This window comes from Phyllobates terribilis, unplaced genomic scaffold (genome assembly GCF_046119375.1).
Source record: "Phyllobates terribilis strain yellow unplaced genomic scaffold, ASM4611937v1 Scaffold_482__1_contigs__length_1377538, whole genome shotgun sequence".
Lineage (NCBI taxonomy): Eukaryota > Metazoa > Chordata > Amphibia > Anura > Dendrobatidae > Phyllobates > Phyllobates terribilis.
Genome location: NW_027363242.1, coordinates 1,089,953 through 1,114,710, shown reverse-complemented (window position 1 = coordinate 1,114,710; position 24,758 = coordinate 1,089,953).

The following is a 24,758-nucleotide window of genomic DNA, read 5'->3' as shown; positions in this document are numbered from 1 at the left end:
TAGCGCGTGTGCACCATGTGTGTTGCGCGTGTGTGCAGAGTGTGTGTAGCGAGTGTGTGTAGAGTGTCTGTAGCATGTGTGTACAGAGTGTGTGGAGAGTGTGTGTAGCGTGAGTGTAGCACGTGTGTAGCGTGAGTGTAGCACGTGTATGTGTGTAGTGTGTGTGCAGAGTGTGTGTGCAGTGCGTGTGTGCAGAGTGTGTGTAGCATGTGTGTACAGAGTGTGTGTGGAGAGTGTGTGTAGCGTGAGTGTAGCACGTGTATGTGTGTAGCGTGTGTGCAGAGTGTGTGTAGCGTGTGTGCAGAGTGTGTGTGCACCACGTGTGTGCAGTGAGTGTGTGTAGCACATGTGTGCAGCGCGTGTGTAATGCATGTGTGCAGAGTGTGTGTAGCGCGTGTGTGTAGCGTATGTACAGCCTGTTCTGCAGCGTGTGTGTGCTGTGCAGACTGTCAGTCATTCTGCCGGGCAGTGATTACAGCTGCCTGTACAGTGATTGGTGACTGGCAGTGATCGGCTGCAGGGAGAATACATCCTCACTTTCTCCCTGCAGCCGCTGTGGCATCCAGACACAGCTCATGTTACACACATGCAGATTAACCTTATATCTGGAGATAGCAGCTTCGCTTCTCGTGATGAAAAGGTTCAAATCTGCAGAACAAACTCATCAAGAAAAGGGAAAACAAGAAGATCCAGCAATAATCAGAGTAGATGACGGATTGTGGTGCCAAAAACTGCAGAAAAAAAGCAGCAACTGGGAGCTCGGCCGCCCTGCAGGACCCCGAGAGGTAGCACAGGAGGATAACTCCTATCATCCGCTCACTCTCCCATAGTATTATAGACGCACATGCATAAGGCGCCGGTCACACAGTGTTGTGCACCACGCTGGCTCACAGCCTGTTAGTGACTTCAGCACTGTTAGATCAGGCGGCCACCCAGCGCTATGTGGCATCACAAGGACAAACCCCCCAACACTGCAGGGCCGCCACATCCTGCACAGAAGAACATACACAAGAGGATGGTGGGGCGGTGAGCGGATGATGGGGCGGTGAGCGGATAACGGGACGGTGAGAGGATGACGGGACGGTGAGCGGACGACGGGGCGGTGAGTGGATGATGGGACGGTGAGCGGATGATGGGACGGTGAGTGGATGATGGGACGATGAGCGGATGGCGTGACGGTGAGCGGATGGTGTGGCGGTGAGCGGAAGACCGGAGTGTGAGCGGATGGCAGGAGGGTGGGCGGGGTGGGAGTGTGAGCAGACGGTGGGACGGTGAGCAGACGGCGGGGCGGTGAGCGGACGGCGGGGCAGTTAGTGGACGGCGGAGCGGTGAGCGGACGACGGGACGGTGAGCGGACGACGGGGCTGTGAGTGGATGGCGGGACGGTGAGCGGATGGTATGACGGTGAGCGGATGGTATGACGGTGAGTGGATGGTATGACGGTGAGTGGTTCTCCATCAGTATTTTGGGGTGCTGAGTGCGGCTGCTTTTTTCTGTGATGTTTTTCTGTATAAAGCCGCAGAGGGGCAGTCGGGCCGAGCACCAGAGGGGACACAATAGGGAACATGGCCGCTCAGATCCGAGGAGCTACAGGAACGTTTCCTGCCCTCTTTAAATTTAGGTCCTTGAATCCTAGTGCCCCCACATTAATGTTACAGAGACCCCAGAGCGGGGGGCTGTTCCTCTCTCCAATGACCATTGGGCCTAACAGCAGCTGTTTAGCCGCAGACCTGCGAGTTGAAGCACTGACGCTTCTGCTGCTTGTGAGGATCACTGCACTTTCTTATAAAGCAGATGGGGATTCTCAAAAGGTGGAAACAAAAAAGCTGGAAAAACACTGAAAAAAAAACCTCACCAAAAAGAAAAAAAAAAAAAAAACCTTCAAAAAAGCAAACAGGAAATGATATAAAAATAATGCTGAAAAAAAGAGGCTTCAGGAAAAAAAGTCCTTGTTTCCTTAAGGGTCTTCTTTTAAGGAAAGAAAAAAAAAAGACGTTCTATGCACTTAACCCTTTTAGTGACTGTTTTTTACTTCGGCTTCTCTATAGGACTTTAAAAAATGGAAGAAAAAAATGTTTATAATAAAAAGTGGCAGAAAAAAAAAGCTCAAAATTCATGTTTACACTGTGTTCCAAATTATTATGCAAATAATATTTTCTCAGATTTTCCCAAATTACCTATATGAATTGCAGTCATTGTAATTTTCCAGTCAAATAACTATTAGAGTACAATTGAAAGGTTTTTGTACAAACTGCCTATGATAACAGTATATTTATAAAAAATAAAACACTCAAACTGCACTCAAAATGCATGTTCCAAATTATTATGCACAGCAGAGTTTTCAACCTTTTCATTTTAATAAAGAACAAAAAATGGTCATTTTTGCAATTATAAGCATTAGCAGGTTGTTAGAAACTGAAATCAAACAGTTTTCAACTCAAAACTTTATTCTAGGTGATGTTACATTTGCACATAGGACCCCTTGTTCGAAAGGAGCTTCTGAACTCTCTCGCCCATTGAATTTGTCAGGTTTTGGATGGTTTCTGCTTCAATTGTTTTGCATGAGGACAGAATACCCTCCCAGAGCTGTTGCTTAGATGTGAACTGCCTCCCGCCGTCATAGACACTCCTTTTGATGATGCTCCAAAGGTTCTCAATGGGGTTGAGGTCAGGGGAGCATGGGGGCCACACCATAAGTTTGTCCCCTTTTATGCCCATAGCAGCCAGAGATGCAGATGTGTTATGTGCAGCATGAGACGGGGCATTATCATGCATGAAAATGATCTCGCTGCGGAATGCACGGTTCTTGTTCTTGAACCATGGAAGGAAGTGCTGTTTGAGAAACTCAACATACATTATGGAGTTCATCTTTACCCCTTCAGGGATCCTAAAAGGGCCGACAATCTCTCTCCCCATGATTCCAGCCCAAAACATTACTCCACCTCCTCCTTGTTGGCGCCGTAGCAGTGTTTGCATGGGGTGTTCATCAACCAGCCATCCTCCACTCCATCCATCTGGACCATCGAGATCATTTCATGCATGATAATGCCCCGTCTCATGCTGCACATAACAAATCTGCATCTCTGGCTGCTATGGGCATAAAAGGGGACAAACTTATGGTGTGGCCCCCATGCTCCCCTGACCTCAACCCCATTGAGAACCTCTGGAGCATCATCAGAAGGAGTGTCTATGATGGCGGGAGGCAGTTCACATCTAAGCAACAGCTCTGGGAGGGTATTCTGTCCTCATGCAAAACAATTGAAGCAGAAACCATCCAAAACCTGACAAATCCAATGGACGAGAGAGTTCAGAAGCTCCTTTTGAACAAGGGGTCCTATGTGCAAATGTAACATCACCTAGAATAAAGTTTTGAGTTGAAAACTGTTTGATTTCAGTGTGTAATAACCTGCTAATGCTTATAATTTCAAAAAGACCATTTTTTTGTTTTTTATTAAAATGAAAAGGTTGAAAACTCTGCTGTGCAGAATAATTTGGAACATGCATTTTGAGTGCAGTTTGAGTGTTTTATTTCTTTAAAAATATCCTGTTATCATAGGCAGTTTGTACAAAAACCTTTCAATTGTACTCTAATAGTTATTTGACTGGAAAATTACAATGACTGCAATTCATATAGGTAATTTGGGAAAATCTGAGAAAATATTATTTGCATAATAATTTGGAACACAGTGTAATACAGGACTTACCTCCCCATCTATGGTCACATCAGCTCATCTCACATGGTAAGACCACTACATTCTGTTCATCACTTTTCGATTTCTCACCATTTCCAAACCTCTGCTGCCAGTCAGAGAATGAGAACATTCCCGTTCACCTTTCCTCTTACACGACATCTGTGTATTCTGGAGACTATAAGGCCATGTGCACACGATGCAGAAATGCTCCGGATTTTTTCCTGAGTGTTCTGCATCTCCCTGGCAGAAAAAACGCATGCGGATTGTACATGCGGATTGTACATGCGGATTGTACATGCGTTTTCCTGTCAGGGACATGCGGATGTGAAGCGTTCTTCACATGCATTTCCGCATGCGGATTGACAAGCGCTTTCCAAGCAATTTTAGCATCACTTGGAAAGTGCTTGTCAACTTGGTCACACTATATAAATCCATGCAACCGGCATATATAGTGTGACCGAAAGAATGGTAAAAAATAAAAAAATAAATCTATACTTACCTTCTGATGGCCCCCGCAGTCTTGCTTCGCTCCGTCCTGGCTGCCGGCAGCTCACGGTACACTGAAGGACCTGCCATCACATGACTATGACGTCAGCGCAGGTCCTTCAGTCCACCGCGATCTGCTGGCAAGGGAGGACAAGCGCAGCGAGGGCCATCAGAAGGTAAATATAACATTTATTTTTTATTTTCTTCTTTTATTCACAGATTCTATGGTACCCGGGTCCGGAGGAGTCTCTGTCCTCTACACCCAGGTACCATCCGCACATTAAACCGCTTGGACTCCGCATGTACAGATGCAATAATGCGGATTCCATGCGTTCCAATGCAAGTCAATGGTGGCGAAAACGCATGTACAATCCGCATGAGTTTTTTCTGCCAGGGAGATGCAGAAACGCTCAGGAAAAAATCCAGAGCATTTCTGCATCGTGGGCACATAGCCTTAGTGTGCGCTGCTGCTGAGCTCAGGTATAGCCCCGACTGACACACTGTCACTAACCCTCAGCTCTGTGGGCAGGAGACCTGGACAACTTCACATACTTTAAATGTAAATCAGATCATTTCCACTCACTTACAGCAAGCAGAAAAAGAATACTGCAGAATAAATAGCTTTTCATTATTAAAGGGCTTTTCCATTTTACCACATAAGACATTTCCCTTTTTTGCGCAACATAAAAAACTTCAGCAACAATATAAAAAAACAAAAACGTTTCTTATTTATTAAACCAAAACATAGAATATATCCCTGTGTGTCCTCGGCTCCGTCCCCTCAGCCCACGCTTCTCTGATGAGATCCGGCTTTTATGGCTCCTCTCTCCACGACTGTCCACACACAGCTCCATAGTCTCATCTACGCTGTTCCCCGATCTCCGACCAGCGCCGACACCTCCTGTAAGTGGTCGCGCACCACCTGCTCCAGCACCGCGTACACGTTCCTTACACGGCTTGCTGGCCGCATCCATCACTCGCTCCAGGTGATCCTCGTGCAGCCGCGAGTTCATCTCCAGCAGCGCGATCTGCTCAGACTTGGGTAACAGAGCTAAAGACAAGTGGGGTCCCCCCGCCGACTCCTCCACGTAGCTGAGATCCGCCAGCGGCGTGTCCTCGATGAAGCCGGCTGAGCTGGAGCACACGTAGTCCCGCATGGGGATGCCGGCGTCGATCACCGCCAGGGTAGCTGCGTTCACACACGTGCAGTAATTACTGCCATCTGCTTGCAGGATCTAAAAGGGATAAAAATAAATAAATCATATAATTACATTATAACCTAAAATATTGCTACACGGCCCATCCCCAGTCACAGACGGCTGACAACAGAGAGCAATAGATGACAGTCCTAGCTCGATACAAGAGGAGATTGTATTTATCTGCAAAGGAAACGAGCAGATATCAAGGTACCGTTACTGTGTTTGGCTGATAATAGAGAACAAAAGAAGTACAGCTAACAGTGGTAGGATAAAGCCCCCGTCTCACATAGCGAGATCGCTGCTGTGTCACGATTTTGGTGACGCAACAGTGACCTCACCAGCGATGTCGCTATGTGTGACACTTTGCAGCGATCAGGCCCCTGCTGTGAGGTCGCTGATCGCTGCAAAATGTCCTGGAACATTTTTTGGTCTTTGCCCTCCCGCTGGTCAGCACACATCGCTGTGTGTGACCAGCGATCAGGCTGGTAACCATGATAAACATCGGGTTACTAGGGGCACACGCGCACTTAGTAACCCGATGTTTATCATGGTTACCAGCCTGTTCCTGTTTCAGCAGGCTGGTAACCAGGAGCAGGACATCGTGGAAAGATTCTTTCCAAGATGTTGCTGCTCCTCTGATCATTGGTGAGCCTGCCTGTTTGACAGCTCACCAGCGACCACATAGCAACGCAGCAACGATCCCTGACAGGTCGTATCGTTGTCGGGATCGCTGTAGCATCGCTAAGTGTGACGGGGCCTTTAGGCTCCAAGCTTTGGACACTGTACAGATAAGGCTCTGTAAACATTAGCCTGAGGTCGGCCGAACCCGCCAATATCGACAGTTTCAGCCGACGGTCTAATTTGTATGTGGTCGGGATTGATGTTGAGTGGATATGTCTGATTTCTGACTACTGATCACTTTGCTCTCTCTGAGATAAGTCGGCGTCTTTCTCTCAGGGAATACAGGAGTGCAGTCGGGCGAGCGCTCCACGTGCACGGCGGTCGGCCGGGCGAGCGCTCCACGGGCACGGCGGTCGGCCGGGCGAGCGCTCCACGGGTACGGCGGTCGGCCGGGCGAGCGCTCCACGGGCACGGCGGTCGGCCGGGCGAGCGCTCCACGGGCAGGCTCATCTAGGTGGACGTACGGTCTCCGTGCGGCTGGCGCTTCCTTTCCCCGGTGCTGAAGGTGGCCATGTTGTACTGGCAGTTCACCACTGCGCGATCGTGGAGGGTTTTGGCCCAAGAGCCGCGGATCTAAAACGGTTAGTATCCTTCCAATAGTATTTGGGCCCCAAATCATTATTTGTGTTTTTTTTTGTCTTTTAGTGTTCATGACACACGTGGAATTATAAAGAAAAAAAAAATAGGAAAAAAAAACACCAAAAATGAAACAAAAAAAGGCACAAATACAATAATGAATGTATCATCTGGTGCAGAAAACAGCAGCGGCACCTCGTGGGGCCCGTACACCACCGCCAGCGCCTTGGTGTTCCCCTGCTCCATGTACGCAGAGCAGTCAGCCTGCGCGAACACTCCCATCCGGGCCTGGACCTTCCGCAGCTCCCCGGCCTTCCTCCCGTCCACCCGGTAACCCTGATCCGACAGCAGCTCCAGACCGGCCATCCTGCTCCCCCTGCCGCAGAAAGGGAAAGGACCAGAGAGGATGTCGTGGTCATGTGACCAGTCACGTGTGTGGGAGGAGCCAGACTCCATGTCCTGCTGGAGAAGCCGAAATAAAGTCATATGGATCCAAAAGCCGTAAACAGGTTTATTATTGTTACATTTGTAAAAGTCCGATCTATCAAAATATAAAATTAACCCAATCAGCAAACGACATGAGAAAAAAAATAAAAAAGCCAGAATTACGTTTTCTTTGGCCGCTGCAACACTGCAATAAAATGCAATAACGGGCGATCAAAACATCGGATCTGCCCCAAAAAGGTATCAATAAAAACGTCATCTGAGGGCGAAAAAAATAAGCCGTCATCCGGCCCCAGAGCCCGAAAAATAAAAGCCTTACAGGTCTCAGAAACTGGCACATTTTTATTTTTATTTTACAAATTTCCGACTTTTTTTTTTTTTTTTTTTGCTGCTTAAATAAAAGAAAAACTCCAGACGTTTGGTGTCTGCGTCCTCGCACCGACCCGGGGAATCATAATGACGGCTCAGTGTTACCATATAGTGAACACGGTAAATGAAAAAATATATATTTTTTGCAATTTTGCTGCACTTGGAATTTTTTTTTTTTTTTACATCAAATGATAAAATGAATCATCAATCAAAAGTACAACTCGCCCCGCAAAAAAAAGCACAAGAGCTCGTACTGCGACGTGGACGGAAAAATACAAAAGTTACGGCTCCTTGAAGGTGAGGAAAAAACAAAAGCGAAAAAAGACAACAGAAAATGGCCCCGTCAGGAAGGGGTTAAAACCATTCACGGCTATAAAAGATAACGTATCAAAGTCTTGGACCCCCCGCGATAAATCCCCCAGAAAGAGTTAATAAATATAATCAAGAAATTACATAAACCTAAAAACGACATTAAAAAAAACCAATGCAACCCCCCAAAAAAACAATGCAACCTCCCCATAAAAAACAAAACAATGCAACCCCCCAAAAAACAAAAAAACCAATGCAACCCCCGAAAAAAAACAATGCAACCACCCCATAAAAAACAAAACAATGCAACCCCCCAAAAAACAAAAAAAACAATGCAACCCACCAAAAAACCAATGCAACCCCCCAAAAAAACAAAACAATGCAACCCCCGAAAAAAAACAATGCAACCCTCTAAAAAACAAAAAAAAATGCAACCCACCAAAAAACCAAAACAATGCAACCCCCCCAAAAAACAATGCAACCCACCAAAAAACCAATGCAACCCCCCAAAAAAACAAAACAATGCAACCCCCCCCCCCCAACAAAGAAACAAAAAACAACAAGCCTCCGCGCGGCCGCAGAGATAGAAAAATAAAAAAAATTCCGGAGATTAAAAAAATAACACAAAAAAAGAATAAAAATCTATAAAAATAATAATTTCAGTCACTTTTTCTGAGTGTAAAATCCTTTATTAGAAGAGAAATCCGTCTGCAGCCGCCGCATCAGTGTAATGAGCTGAGACTGCTGGACGGTAACAGCTCTGCTACAACCAGTCACTGGGAAATGGCCACAGCCAACTCAGCTCTGCTGCCTCCACACACTCTGCACTCTGCCTCCACTGTCACACAACTTTATTTATACAATGTGTCTGCACAGCAGCTGGAAGAGCAGCCCTGACACCAGGAGGGACGCGCATGCGTATACTCACATGGGCATGACGTCATGGAAGGTACTTTAGCACAGCAGATAACGCAGCTAGGAGTCTGGTCACGTGGGCGCGACGTCATTGAAGGTCCTGTAACACAGCAGGTAAAGCAGCCCGGAGTCTGGTCACATGGGCGTGACGTCATGGAAGGTCCTATAGCACACTGTGTAATATCATCTACCAATCCGTCCTCCCACCACTAGGTGTCGCTGACTATCTAGGCGATGACGCTCTGTCCACAGAGGGTATAAATAAAGCGATCCGAGGGTGACGGCGCCATTTTAATCACATGTGCGATGCAGAGGGGAGAGTTACTGAGCTGTGTGAGGGCAGGAAACTTGTGTATGGCGCCATTACACAGCAAAGCTCTGATAGTTACACTGCAGACAGCTCCTCGCTGTAAATGGCGTCAGTGTGAATAGGTTCTAGGGATTTAGTGATTCCATGAGGGAAAATTACCTCACAAAAGATGGTTCCTGTGAAGAGAGTCAGTGACAGCAGGGGCTGAGATCTATCTATAGATACTAGTCATGTCAGTACATGTAGTGGGAGGTCAGGACTCTAATAGCAGAAGCCTCCAGAATCTCCATGTATAAAATCTCTGAATAATCCACGATCTGTTATAAATGAGGAAACAGCGGAGATGAGGGAAGAACTGCCGCAGAGAAGAGAAGTAACTGATCGATAGCGACAGCGAATGACGGCACAAAAGCCACTAAAGTACCCCCGAGACCCTCAGAGCGAAGAGACGATAACTGAGGGGAAAAGAGGGAAAGCTGCGAATTCTGTGTAAATTTCATCAAAGAAAGAAATTGCTGAAGCCACAAAGCACAAAAATGATGAAACCGAACCTCAATAATAAGGTTTATAGATAGAAATAACGGCGATAACGGGGGCGAGGGGGAAACGCCGCGCAGAGCTCAGAAAGGAGCCGACAACCACATTCAGGATAAGAAACAGACGAGGCCGGAAAATGATTCTACAGCAAAACATGAAATAAAAATCCGTGTAATAATGACGGCAGGAAAAGGAGGGAAAAGTCACATTAGATGTAAAAAGATAAAAAACTAAATTTATTCGAGCATTTTGCTTTCACTCAGAGACTGAAAACGCAAAAAACATTGCAGAATATAGAGAGGGAAGAAATGAAAGAAAAACGCCTGTGAAGCGACTTATGTCACGAGGCGAAACCTGCAGTAAATCGTGTATATACGTCCTGTGTATATACCCTCTATGTGTATAATCAGGCATTACTACTTACACCTCAGGCCTCATTCACACGTCCGGTTTTCTCTTACGAGATCCATGTTTTTCACATTCGCATCTATAAGTGAACGGGGATATTCACATGTCTGGCCGAGACGTCCGCCATAATGGAGGAGACGTCCGATATTGATCCAAGTGTCTGATATAAATCAGCAATGCGACTCTATAGGTCCAGGAATAAATCATCGCTCTGCACTCGGATGTCGTCCGATCTTCATTAACGGACAGAGAAACATTTTCTGCTGATCTGAGAACAACGAATGAAACTCGGACAAACTGATGGTAAAAATTGTCACCGACCAAACTCTCATAAAAAAAAATCACTGATGAAACTTGGACTGATTTTTTTTAGTTTGAGAAAGTCACTGACGTCTGAATGAGGCCTAACATCAGGGTAGTTAGAAATGTACAGACTCCATCGCTAAAAACAAATCTACACCATGAGACCGGATCATTTAACCCCCACCCTCTTCCCCCTCCTGACTCGAGGACATTAGAGGGTTTTATGGCGCCTGCACTTTTATTGCCTCTTTAATTCCCCCTGTTCGGATATGGCAGCACAAAAGCCTTAATATTTAAGCTAATTTTATATTCCTTTTTTCATGATATCGGGAGGGGGAAGTTATAATGAAAAATAGGAAATACTTGTCTTTTTTTTCTCACTTTATTTGCAGCCTGAAAGAGCCGCTAAAAACCTTTAAAATGATCCTGCAGATATAGGGTTAATGCAGTACATTAGTGCGGAGCGTGCTGCGCTTACAGCCGCTGTTCACAGTGTTTTCAGCAGTGATGTAGCCGCGCCGCCGTCTCCTGTGTGGTATAAAGTTCACTTTTTACCCCCGGAGCCGCACTTTCAGTACATCGGCCGGGCAACTCTCTAACGCTATTACCTGTAGATTATCCCCTAACAGCGTTATCTGACCCGACAGGTTCCTATTAATGATCAACACAAACTGTCCTTACACAATTGTTGGTCTCGATGTACAGTGCGGGCAGTGATGGATTTATGTAGTATTGTTCTACTTTTATTCAGGGGGGTCTTTAGATTTTTGCAAGTCTTCGTTAACATTTATTTCTGGCAGAAATGTCATGAATTATTATTGCTCATAACTGCACTGGTGTAATAGCTATTTTAGCATTATATTTAGACTTCACAAAAGTCATCTTCATCTATTTATTACCGGGGTGTTACTTTTATATTCAGTCTTTTTTTTTAAATGAACGGTCAAGAATCCAGTGAAAGCCATAATATATAGTAATCTGTCACCTATCAGCTCTGAATGACAATAGGATTTATCATCACATATTACTGATCACTCAACTCTGGATCTTCATTTTGAAACAATTTATGGTCCAAAAAACTTTTTTTTTTTTAATTTCACAGTCAGGTGATTATCCATATCCATATATATCCTTTTGAGGATAAGTTGTATTTTTCTCTGGCATCATTATGAGGTACAGATAACATTAATTTACACTTAATCACTTTTATTACTGCTGGAAATAAAACAAAATAGCTGATGCTGTAAAGCGCTGTGGAATTAATGTCGCTATATAAGCGGGTACAATGAATAAACAGTGATTCCAGTGGTTATCACTAAAGCCTTGTAGCGCTGGGGTCCTGGGTTGAAATCCCACCAAGGACAACATCTGCAAGGAGTTTGTATGTTCTCCCCGTGTTTGCGTGGGTTTCCTCCCACATTCCAAAGACATACTTATAAGGAACTTAGATTGTGAGCCCCAATGGGGGCAGTGCCCATAATGTCTGTAAAGTGCTGTCGAATTAATGGTTCTATATAAGTGAATAAAGTAAATACATTTTGTGTTTTCGGTTTCCCGTCTGTGTGTGGGGTGTTTGTGATGCCCATAATGTGAGGCTAGTGGCTGCATCTGAGTTGGTGGTGGTGATGCCGTCTGCCCTTCTTCTGTGACCATGGGGTGGTTTTGGTTCTCTGGAAAGCTACCACCTCTCTGAAAACTCAAACACCGCCATAACATTGTTGGGTGGTATGGAGGCGTTCATAACAATTTGAATGGCGGCCCTGCTCCGCAGCTTTATAGCTCATATATGTCCTGGAATTACCGTGCACGGCTTTGGCAACAAGCCCCCCCCCTTGAGGAGTTGGAAGATTGTGTGAAAGAATGGGCCAAAATCACACCTGAGCAATGCCTGCGAGTAGTTTCTCCATACAGCAGGCGCCTTTAACCTGTCATCGCCAACAAAGGCTTTTGTACAGGGTGTTACATTTTAGTAAACGTGTTTAATACTTTTTCCCTGTGTCATTTCTCATTGTTACACATAATTAGTAGACATCTGTGGTTTGATTTCTTTGCCTGTATGGATTGGGTGGGTAGTGACCGACATCTGGTGGGAATTTCGTGTTAATATCACCTTTAAACATAGATTTACTTAAAAATAGGTGATGTGTTCAATACTTATTTCACCCGATGTATACATATAGTATTCCTTTTGTTAATTTTTTTATAAGATCTCTTAATAATCTCTCAGATTAATGTCTCTGAAGATAATGACAGTTGTAGACTTTGGCCTATGAAAATATCAATAAAGATGGAGGTAGTTTCCTCAGTTTCAGTCCTCGTCAGGTCACTGCGCTCAGTGCAGATATGTCACATGTTCAGTAATCGCTGGTCCTCCGCGCTCTCCGGTGACTCCTCTGTCACATGTTTTGTAATCGCTGGTCCTCCGCGCTCTCCGGTGACTCCTCTGTTACATGTTTAGTAATCGCTGGTCCTCCGCGCTCTCCGGTGACTCCTCTGTCACATGTTTAGTAATCGCTGGTCCTCCGCGCCCTCCGGTGACTCCTCTGTCACATGTTCAGTAATCGCTGGTCCTCCGCGCCCTCCGGTGACTCCTCTGTCACATGTTCAGTAATCGCTGGTCCTCCGCGCTCTCCAGTGACTCCTCTCACTGACTTATTCCTGATAAATTGTGCAGTATAAAGATTTCCTTGATGTTTTGTATAATGGATCAGGCTTTTCCTTACTGATAACAGATGGGGTGTCGCTCTGTCTGCTGTTATCTGCTTTCTTTTCCATGTTGCTGCACTTGTTTTCCTTCATGTATTTCTTCGACCTTCCTGATTTAGTGTCTTTCTTTCTCTCTGTGCAGTTAGACTGCCACTGCTGTCTATTAGAATAATTTAGGGATCAAGACTCCAATCCAATCAGAGGCGTCTCATTGTCATCAAGCTCACAACCATTCCCAATAAAAATGGTTCCTCAGCCAGTTGCCACGTTGTCCCTTCTTTCTGCATCACCAACTGCACTGACCACAAGATAGAAGGTTTACATTTATATATGGGGACCCTATGGATTACAGTTGCTGTTATAGTGGAGGCATGGAGCAATTAAATGAACAGAAAGAAAGGATAATCATACCATTAGCAAAAGACATCAAATCTTAGTGCAGGTGTACGCCGGTACTGGGTGAGATGAGGCATATGGAAGAATGAGGGCAGCTGAGTTGAGGTATGATGCTAATAGCATCCTGATAGTAGTTACTGCAGCTGTCGCTGTAACATTGATGGGTTGGCTGAGGAGCTGAAGAGGGGATCTATTGAAATAAGAGTGGCGAGCGGAAGTGGCTGCTCGTGTTATGGAGTGTGACTGCACGTGTTATGTTATGGAGTGTGGCCAGTGCTGGTGAAGGTAGTTACAGAAGCGTGATAGAGGAGAGAGTCCCAGCGAGTGACCCGAGCGTTGCGTCAGCCGGGGACGTGTATAAGTGAGCCCATGCCAATAACACAGCACGATAGAAGGGTTGTGTCAGAAGAGATTCGCGAGCGACGCATCAGCAGGAAAGCATGTAGGAGCCTGTGGGAATAGATGAAGGGACAGGAGATAAAGGGGTATGGGATGGGTAGAGAAGGATGGTATAAAAGATAGAGGGAAAAAGATAAATGGGAAAGACGAGTGAAGAGTGTAGATGAAAAGCTGAAGTATTCATGTTGGGAATAAAGAGCAGAATGAGGCTGATCTTGGGAAGGAGGATAAATGTCAGGAACAGAAAAGAATAAAATGTAGTCAGAAGTGTCAGTGGATACCGGTGTACTTACCAATCCAGTAGTGGTACATTTCAACGTGTCTAGAAGGAAGTAAAAAAATACATAGAAATAACGTAGCAGATCATCATATCAAAGATAGTATCATATCAACAGAAAAAAGACTTTCATTCTCTAGAGTTATCACCATAGGTCATATTCCCTTGCTAGTGTAAAATCCATTGATCCGACAGGCTATAGCCATATGTGGATGTAGAAAATGATGCGGCCTGATTGCATTAGAATAGCTGAAGCAATGTAAGTAAAGTAATGTTCCTTTCCTGCTAGTGCCTAAGAATTGTTGTGTAGGTTGGCAATGTCCGATTTCACAAAGTGGAGGTTATGTAGCGGCGTCCAAAGAACACTGCAAGGCCGGTCTCATACGGTACGGTAGATGAGACAGAAACAAAACACCGGCTTTATTGAGAGACGGAGGATTATATGCCGGAAAATAAGACTAACAGTTGTAATGATAAATACATTAGTGGTTACAAGAAGAGTTAGCTGGAGATCGTCACACAAGCCGTGCTCCATCTATAGCAATGCAAATTACAATACAAACAGTAAAAACAATCTCTATCAGCTACTCTCTGCTAATTTCCTATCTGGCTTCTGATAATCAGGCCGCGCTGCTACAGCGCCCTAACTAGAGAAACCTGCTCTAAACCCTGCAACAGTTTGACACCGGTGTCACTCACAGCTCTGTAGTCTTAGAAGATGATATTATAACTGCTATTTGGTCCTGGTTCGATGAAGCAGACTTTGTTGAGTTGAGCTCTTCCTTCAGGTTAATAGATCCGTCCTCTTCCAGAAACGGGCAAGTTTCCTTCCCACTTTCAATGTTTAAGGATTACTGGTACCACTGAGAATGGCGTAGAAGGGAGGAGGGGAGAGGAAATGTAGAAAGCTTACCACGTTGTCGATTTCAAAACCATATGTCAGCCGGAATCCATCCTGAGGGTGCCGCACCCATTGGTGATCACAAGCAAATGAAAAAGAAAAGGGAAATCCACCAGCACATCCAACAGGAAATAATTAAAAAGTTGTTCTTTATTGAAGAAAAAACGAAAACATGCTAAAATGAAACCTCAGAAACCTGACACGTTTCTGGTGTATACAACAGCCTTATTCATAGGACGACTGAGGCAACATGTAACAGACCAGACTTTATACCAAGTTTTCTTGGGACAACGAGGAGTTTTCTTGGTTGGTCATCTTGGGGGTCTTGCCTGATGTTGTCTTGCTTGATGTTGTCTTGCTGCTGCTGGACGAATTTGCTGTTGGAATTTGGGATATATCGGCTTCATGATGGTGAAGAGGTCTTTCTGCTGGATTCGTGGGATTCATTAGAAAACATCTTTACCTATGAGAAGGACACATCAGCTTTAGTATAAGAGACATCATATTATTTTGGGGAAATATTTACCTATTTATGCTCTTAACATGTTCATTATTGCAATAATCTACTGGTAAATGGGGGCTATTTGTGGCATGTAGCACTTCTTTTTCTGGCATATTATGTGTCTAAGCATATAATTTTCAGTATTAGCACTTTAATTATAGCACTTTATATCTCAATATAATATATATGTATTTTTTCAAAATGTATTTTTAGTAATTTATTAAATTATTAATTCATATTGAGTCGCACTTTAAACACTATTAGCACCTTTTTTTTACATGTTTTAGCATATCAAGTCATTACATAATATATTTAATTATTTTTTATTTTTTACAATGCATTTATTTTGTATGGCCATAGACACATGCTGGAATTTAACTTAATATTAGCATAGGTATTATATGATAGTGGTTATACCGGACGTTTTCCCTTTTGTTTATGGCTGAGAAGCGCTAGCATTCGTGGGCACCTCCCCTGACTCAGACGGCTTCCGGCTACTGGACCTTGCTGGCACGCACTGCCGTCACTTAGCGACTGCACTGCCGGCTTGCGGGTCATTTGCCGGAGGTTGCGGAGTCACGTGATTGGTTGGTAGGCTGTTTAGAAGCCGACCCCCTACAGTTACATAGTCTTTTGAGACACAAATGGTTGTGTTTGGAATTCCCTAATGTGTGGCTATGCTTCGCCTAGTAAGGGCCAATGTTTGCATATAGTATGCTGTATTGTTGGTAGGCAAAAAATCTAGGCATCGAAATGATCATAAAGATCTAGATGCAAAAAGTGAGTTATTTTGATCCGGCAAGAAAAGGTCCACTGTTTCAATCAACAACTGTCTTTGTCAAGGACATAATGGGCATAAATCATATTAGAACTACTAACAAGCCAGCAGAATTATCAAAGGATATTGTGTAGTCAGATGCATTGAGATACAGGGTGTGGAGCTAGATGTGGCTGTGTGCAGGCTGTGTGAACAAATGTTCCCTGTCGGAGTTGCATGAAGGTGACCGTTGAGTGTTGAGATTTCTCTTGTTGCTCTCTAGTAAGTGTGAGGGATAACCTCTTGTCAGGAATTTGTTAGACCTTTCTGTAATCCTTGCTAGTCTCAAGGGGCCATCTGAGACTATTCTGCTGATTCTTTTAAATTGTGAACGTTGTAGGGAGTTTTTAGTGGCTTTGGGATGGCAGCTAGAATAATGCAGGAAGCAGTTTGTTGGTGGGTTTAGACTATTAAGTCGGTGCGTAGTGTACCATCATCCTTTATGATGAGTCGATATTGTAAAGTTGCCATATAGCTTTGAGAAATTGCTTATATTCTAAAACCTTCAGGGGAATTTGTACAATAAAGGATTTTGGCATTTGAGATGTTCTGGAAGTTAAAATATTCCTAGAATGTTAAGCTGCTTTAGTTAAAAGTGGAGCGTTATACGGATGAAACACATTTGTATTTTGGATTTAATCTGGAAAGAGATCTGTAAAGATCCATCTTTTTGTGAATTTAATTAAACAAGCCAGTTAATGGATTGATAAGTGGGAAATACCCATCCCTAAAAAGAATAGTCATGGCTGAAAGTGTTGGCACGCTTGAAATTGTTCCAGAAAATGAAGTATTTCTCCCAGGTTTTGTTATGTACATATTTATTTCCTTTGTGTGTATTGGAACAACATAAAAAATAGAGGAAAGCTGTTCCAACAGGGATTTTATGGAGAAAAGTGCTGTTTTGGACATTATCTCCCAAAACTCAACAGGAGCCTTTATATACCGTTTGGAACTTACAGTTATATGAAAAAGTTTGGGCACCCCTATTAATCTTAAGCTTAATGTTTTATAAAAATTGCTGTTTTTGCAACAGCTATTTCAGTTTCATGTATGTAATAACTGTTGGACACAGTAATGTTTCTGCCTTGAAATGAGGTTTATTGTACTAACAGAAAATGTGCAATCTGCATTCAAACAAAATTTGACAGGTGCATAAGTATGGGCACCTCACCAGAAAAGTGACATTAATATTTAGTAGATCCTCCTTTTGCAAAAATAACAGCCTCTATTCACTTCCTGTAGCTTTTAATGAGTTCCTGGATCCTGGATGAAGGTATTTTTGACCATTCCTCTTTACAAAACAATTCCAGTTCAGTTAAGTTTGATGGTCGCCGAGCATGGACAGCACTCTTCAAATGACCCCACAAATGATCAATGATATTCAGGTCTGGGGACTGGGATGACCATTCCAGAACATTGTAATTGTTCCTCTGCATGAATGCCTGAGTAGATTTGGAGCGGTGTTTTGGATCATTGTCTTGCTGAAAGATCCATCCCCTGCATAACTTCAACTTTATCACTGATTCTTGAACATTATTGTCAAGAATCTGCTGATACTGAGTGGAATCCATGCGTCCCTCAACTTTAACGAGATTCCCAGTGCCGGCATTGGCCACACAGCCCCAAAGCATGATGGAACCTCCACCAAATTTTACTGTGGGTAGCAAGTGTTTTTCTTGGAATGCTGTGTTTTTTTGCCGCCATGCATAACGCCTTTTTGTATGACCAAACAACTCAATCTTGGTTTCATCAGTCCACAGGATCTTCTTCCAAAAAGAAATTGGCTTCTCCAAATGTGCTTTTGCATACCTCAGCCGACTCTGTTTGTGGCGTGCTTGCAGAAACGGCTTCTTTCGCATCACTCTTCCATACAGCTTCACCTTGTGCAAAGTGCTTTGTATAGTTGACCAATGCACAGTGACACCATCTGCAGCAAGTTGATGCTGCAGCTCTCTGGAGGTGGTCTGAGGATTGTCCTTGACTGATCTCACCAGTCTTCTTCTCTGCCTTTCTGATGTTTTTCTTGGCCTGCCACTTCTGGCCTTAACAAGAACTGTCCCTGTGTTCTTCCATTTCCTTACTATGTTCCTCACAGTGAAAACTGACAGGTTAAATCTCTGAGACAGCTTTTTGTATCCTTCCCCTGAACAACTATGTTGAATAATCTTTGTTTTCAGATCATTTGATAGTTGTTTTGAGGAGCCCATGATGCCACTCTTCAGAGGAGATTCAAACAGGAGAACAACTTGCAAGTGGCCACTTTAAGTAGCTTTTCTCATGATTGCATACACCTGGCTATGAAGTTCAAAGCTCAATGAGGTTACAAAACCAAAAAAAGTGCTTTAGTAAGTCAGTAAAAAGTGGGTAGGAGTATTTAAAACAAGAAAATGATAAGGGTGCCCATACTTATGCACCTGTCAAATTTTGTTTGAATGCAGATTGCACATTTTCTGTTAGTACAATAAACCTCATTTCAAGGCAGAAACATTACTGTATCCAACAGTTATTACATAGATCAAACTGAAATAGCTGTTGCAAAAACACCAATTTTTATAAAACATTAAGCTTAAGATTAATAGGGGTGCCCAAACTTTTTCATATAACTGTATATCCGTGGAAAAATACTTGCTCCTGGCTATACTAAGCAGTGTGGAACTAAGTGCACGGGAGTCGGAGGCTGCGGCGGTGCGCCATCTTCCCGCTTTAGACCCCAGGGGAGGACGACTGGGAGAAATCCCCGGCAACCACCGCTACACTACAATACCTGATGTAGGAAGCCCCTGGACCCCTCTCCTGCCCCGCGTTGCCTCCGTGTGTGGCTGACCGCCGCTCCCTGGTGTGTGGGATCCCCGCTCCCTGGTGTGTGGGATCCCCGCTCCCTGGTGTGTGGGATCCCCGCTCCCTGGTGTGTGGGATCCCCGCTCCCTGGTGTGTGGGATCCCCCTCGCAGGATTCCCCTACAAAGATTTCGACCCCTCCTTCCTCACAATGGCTTTCTGAGCCAAGCGGCGAAGATCGCAGTGTGAGAGATCCCTTCGGGCTGGAGCGCGCATGGGCTGCTGTGGGATTAAAAAGGCTTACCTAGCGCTGAATCGCGGCTGTGATCCAGTTCCTCGAGGCTCCTCCTGCGTTCCAGGTCCTCGTGCTCCTCCTGCCAGCCAGCGAGCGCCATTTTTGGGTCTTGTTTTCCGCTACGTGTCTGTTGCTCCAGGGTGCGGTGGGGGTGCTGTCTTGTTGGATTGTGTGTCTGCTCGCTGCTAGCTCTGACCTTGCTGAGGAGAAGGGCTCCTGCTCGGGCAAAATCAGTGGTTCCAGGAGAGGAGGTAGAAGGTAAAGCAGCTGGAGATGGGCAGTGGGTGAATGGACAACAGTGAAGTTTTCCGGTTCAAGCACCGACCATGTGATTTAAGATTACCTTCAAATGTTCTCCCCTTGTTCATTCCATTCCACAACCTGATCTTTGATCTCTGCATCCTCTCTATCCTTGTAGCTGTCACTGAATTACAGGTGACACATATATAATATCTGCTTATATGGACCCTTACCTCTTATATAGTGGGCAAAAACAGACTATCTCTTCCTGTCTGATTGACGGCTCTGTCAACCCTAAGATGGCTCCCCCAACCCTAAGATGGCTCCCCCAACCCTAAGATGGCTCCCCCAACCCTAAGATGGCTCCCCCAACCCTAAGATGGCTCCCCCAACCCTAAGATGGCTCCCCCAACCCTAAGATGGCTCCCCCAACCCTAAGTTGGCTCCCCCAACCCTAAGTTGGCTCCCCCAACCCTAAGTTGGCTCCCCCAACCCTAAGATGGCTCCCCCTCCTGATCTGACTGAGCAATTCTCCCAAATTGAGGACAATGTGAAAACGAACCTTATACTTAAACCACCTCATACATTTACTTCAGGGAAAGGGGAGACGCAGATCGACCCGGCTGATCTGGCGGCTGAGGTTACAGCTAAACTGCTACCTGAAATTAAAACCATAATTCAGTCCACACTTAACAATGCCCTAAAGGATCTTCAAGATAGACAGGATGAGCAAGCCGAGCAGCTGACAGCTAGAAACACGAATATCGTCCATTGAGGATGATCTAAAGAATGACCACGTCAAAATGTCAGCTTTAACCCGGGAAAATTTGACCCTGAGAGACCGCATCGATGATCTTAAGAACCGCTCCCGCAGAACCAATCTGTGTATAGTGGGGCTACCAGTCATATCTACAAAATGAGAGAAAAACTGGCCAAATGCATAATATAAGACGAACCACGGAGCTGAGAACAATGAATCAGACACCAGGTTCGTATTGCCTAGTCATTGATCAAATGTAAAGAAGGAGAACAAAAGAGCAATATGGCAAAACAGACAGAATTTTTATTAATAATACATTAACAAAGTGTTAAAACAAAGTGTTAAAAGTTATGCAGAGATAACAAGGCAACGAGGTAAAAAGAGGTGCCAGAGATAAGGCATATCCTGGAAATCATACAGTGGGCCATCCAACTCTGACAGGTACATGTAAGCTAATGACAATGAGTCCAGAAATGGGTGCATAAATAGGTCAATCAAGGACCATCCATAAACAGGGGAGCAACCCCATAATGGGGCAGAGAATCCAATACCGTCAATGTAAAAGTATTCGAATATAATGCAATAATCAATGACTGACAAGGACTTAAAGCCAACAGATAAAGAATGCACCCATATCTGGCACCAACATGTAGTAAATTGCAGTGTCCAAAGAGTACCCAGAGTCTAATATATAGTACTCACCCAAACAAAAAGAAGGGGAGAAACCTAAATAGGAGACTGCCGACCAGATCCTAGGAGAGCCACAGAAAGTGCACACAGTAAAGGACGCGCCCCAAATATCTACAAAATGCCCTGAAATCTTTGTGAAAATGATGTACCAAGAGCCCTGAAACTGCCAGAAGGTAGGAGGGTGGAGAGAGTCCATAGAATTGGTCCTCCTCCTTCTACATCCACAGAGATACTTCCAGACCGCGACACGTCATCATTACATTTCTGGACTTAAATGAGAAATCGGATAAAATTCGGGCTGATGAACAGCTGAACCACCTGCTGATTATTCAAGGTCATAAAATCCTGTTGTTTGAGGACTATTTCATCGAGGTCACTAGAAAACGTAAGACCTTCATCTCTATCTACACCAAACTTTATAAAGAGAAGATCCTCTTTCAAATACTGTACCCCGCTACTTTACGTCTGCTGATGGTTCATTTTGAGTGTTTATCTCACCTGGCAAAGCGGAGATTTTTGTTAACTATCTTCTATGCCCAAGGGACAGCCCCATTCAGGCCCCTGATGCTGAAGGCGAATTGTACGCCTTGCGAACCTCATGGAATTTGGAGAAGCGGATCGGCAAGGATATACAGAAACCTAACAAAAATACGGCAAAAAATGCTAGATAGGAAGTGTTCTCCTCACACAGAGATGCTAATGTGGAATGTCGTTTGAATTCCGGAACTTCTGACCTCTTTCGTCTCTGGTTTCTTGTATCCTTTTATACAGTAACTATGCCCTGTGGGGTTAAGAGAGTGGAGGAGGAGGGGGAAAAGAATGGATAAAGAAAAGAAAATGAAAAGAGCTTATAATAGGGGTTTAATTAATGGTTTTACGCACATTGTCGGGCAGAAGTGAATCCCAGAGGAAGGTTACCTAGCGAGGCGGGACGTAATGCCCAAGCTCATGCTAGGAATACTAGTTTTGTATGTTATATTTTGTTTAAGTTTAAATTTTATTGTTGGTTTTAATTTTGTGTTGCATTATCAGCAAAATTGATAAACAATGCAAAGATTTGCCCAGTCTGCGTACGAGCATTTGATTATTATGTTAATGCTGGATTGTTTATTGTTTTTTTTTGTGCTATTAAAATTCTAAGAAAAATGATTTAAAAAAAAACAAAAAAAAAAAAACAGGAAAAAAAGGCAAATTGGACCTAATTTCACACAAAACTCCCAAAAATGTGCCTTCAACTTAGTATTTACTTGCACACCATTTGGAATCAATAACTGCAATCAGTCACTTTCTGTAACCATCAACAAGCTTCTTGCACCTCTCCCCTAATATCGACCCCTCTTCTTTTGTAAACTGCTCCAGGTCTCTCATACTTGAAGGGTGTCTAATCCTAACTGAAATTTTAAGATGTCTCCACAGGTGTTCAGTGAGATTTAGATCTGAACTCATTGCTACCACTTCAGAACTGTTCAGCGCTATGTTTCCATCCATTTTGGGTGCTTCTTAAGGTATATTTTGGGTCATTGTCCTACTGATAAACCCATGACCTAGGACGCCATCCCAGCTTTTCTGACACTGGGCAATACATTGCAACCCAATATCCTTTGGTAATCTTCAAATGTGTTTTTCTTTGTAGACCTCATTTAGTTTCTTGATAAGTAGAATGATGTGCTTTACCAAAAAGCTCTATCTTGGTCTCATTTGTCCACAAGATGCTTTCCCAGAAGGATTTGTCTGAGTCGTGTACATTTTGGCAATCTTCAGTCAATCTTTATGTCTGTGTCAGCAGTGGGGTCCTCCTGGGTCTCCTGACATAGCATTTCATTTCATTCAAATGTCAATGGATAGTTTGTGTTGAAACTGATGCACCCTGAGCTTGCAGGACAGCTGATCTTCTTTACAACTTGATTGGGACTACCTATCCACCCTCAAAATTATCCTGCGTTGCAACCTTTCATCAAGCGTTGCAACCTTTCATCAAGCGTTGCAACCTTTCATCAAGCGTTGCAACCTTTCATCAATTTTCTCTGTTGTCCACGTCCAGGGAGATTTAGCTACAGTGCCATGGATTGTAAACTTCTTGATTATGCTGTGAACTGTGGACAAGGGAAAATTAAGATCTTTGTTGATGGACTTGTAAGCTGTGCAACAATTTTGGTTCTCAAGTCCTCAGACAGTTCTCTTTTCTTTCTGTTCTCCATTTTTAGTGTGTCACGCACAGACACAATGCAAAGATTGAGTCAACTTCTCCCCTTTTTTATCTGGTTTCAGGTGTGATTTTTATATTGCCCACACCTGTTACTTGGCTCATGTGAGTTTGAACGAACATCACTTGCTTGAAACAAAGTTGTTTACCCACAATTTTGAAAAGGTGCCAAATAAAGTTCATAAGTTGCTGTTGTAAATTGTGGAGCCAGTGTTTCGTTATTCGAACTGAGCGGTTCTTAAAAATATACTTGCCCCTTAGATACGGTTTGACGCCTCTCACCCAGCCAAACCAGAACTCACACTTTCACTGACGAGGGGCAGTACCCCGAAACACAGTCTGCAAATTGAGTTTCTGGCTTGTATCCTAAGTCATGTGATAAGGCTCGTTAAAGGGTCACTGTTGACTTTTAGGATTTCTACTTCCTGTAGGTGGCACTAGAGTTCTGGTCTGCTTCCTCTCTGAAGAGACAGTTTTGCATATTTCCCAGAGGAGAATTGTGGCTTTAAAAATCTCCTCACCATGACATGATTAACATGTCGCTCTCCACAAGGAGAAATGTTACCCCTTAAAAATATGAGTTTTGGTAGTGTAAGCATTTTGTAGGTGACTACTCTAACAGTCCACGAGGAATCTGATGTTTAAAATGTTTTAATAACTTTTATGTAGAATATTAAATGTGCAGCATATTAGAATCTTAGAAGATTGTTATGAATTTTGATGTCGAGGAGATTTCGGTAGACAAGTCTATATTAAAGCTGAGGACATAAGTCTACTATGTAATATAAAGTTAAACAACTGTACATGGCCGAAAAATGCATAAACAGAGGAGATAGATCGCTAGCCAGCCTTGGGCTGCGACTTCCCCTCAATTAATACCTCTATTCATGTTTTGTTACCTTTAAACTGTCCATAAGACATAGGCAAAAAATAGGAGAACCGGACAAGTAAATTAGTATAAATATGCAAATTTATTGTAGTACATTATAAGAAGTAAAAAGACAATAGATAGGGGGGTACAATGGTAATACAAAGAGCAATAAATGTCACCTAATATGTGGGTTGATAACAGGGGATAAATGTGATGGCCTCTCAGCTCTAGATAATATTCATAAGTACTATATTTGAAGTTGCCATGTGGCCAAAAACACCTGAACTGTCCATGGATAATTCATTAATTTATTTTTATAATCAATTTATTTGTAGGAGCCCAGTGGTTCCACAGGTTCCGTGGCAGTAGGGAGAAAAAATTATGCAATAATCATTGAGTCCATAATACGACAAATGAATGGATGCAGAGACTGAGCCAAAGTTTGATGGACTTGAAAATACCCTGAAACATCAATACCCATAGTACATGTTGCTTACCAAAGGTGGGGGTGGAATGATGAAAATAAAACAGCGCCCGACACATGTTTCGTAGTGCAGCAGACCACTTTTTCAAGGGCGGTAGGTAAGTGGTGAAATAAGGAGCAAGGCCCATCTTATATACCCTGTACGATTGTACTTGTGTGCACAGGAGCACCGGAAGTGCGACACCGACATAACATGATCGCATGAATAGAA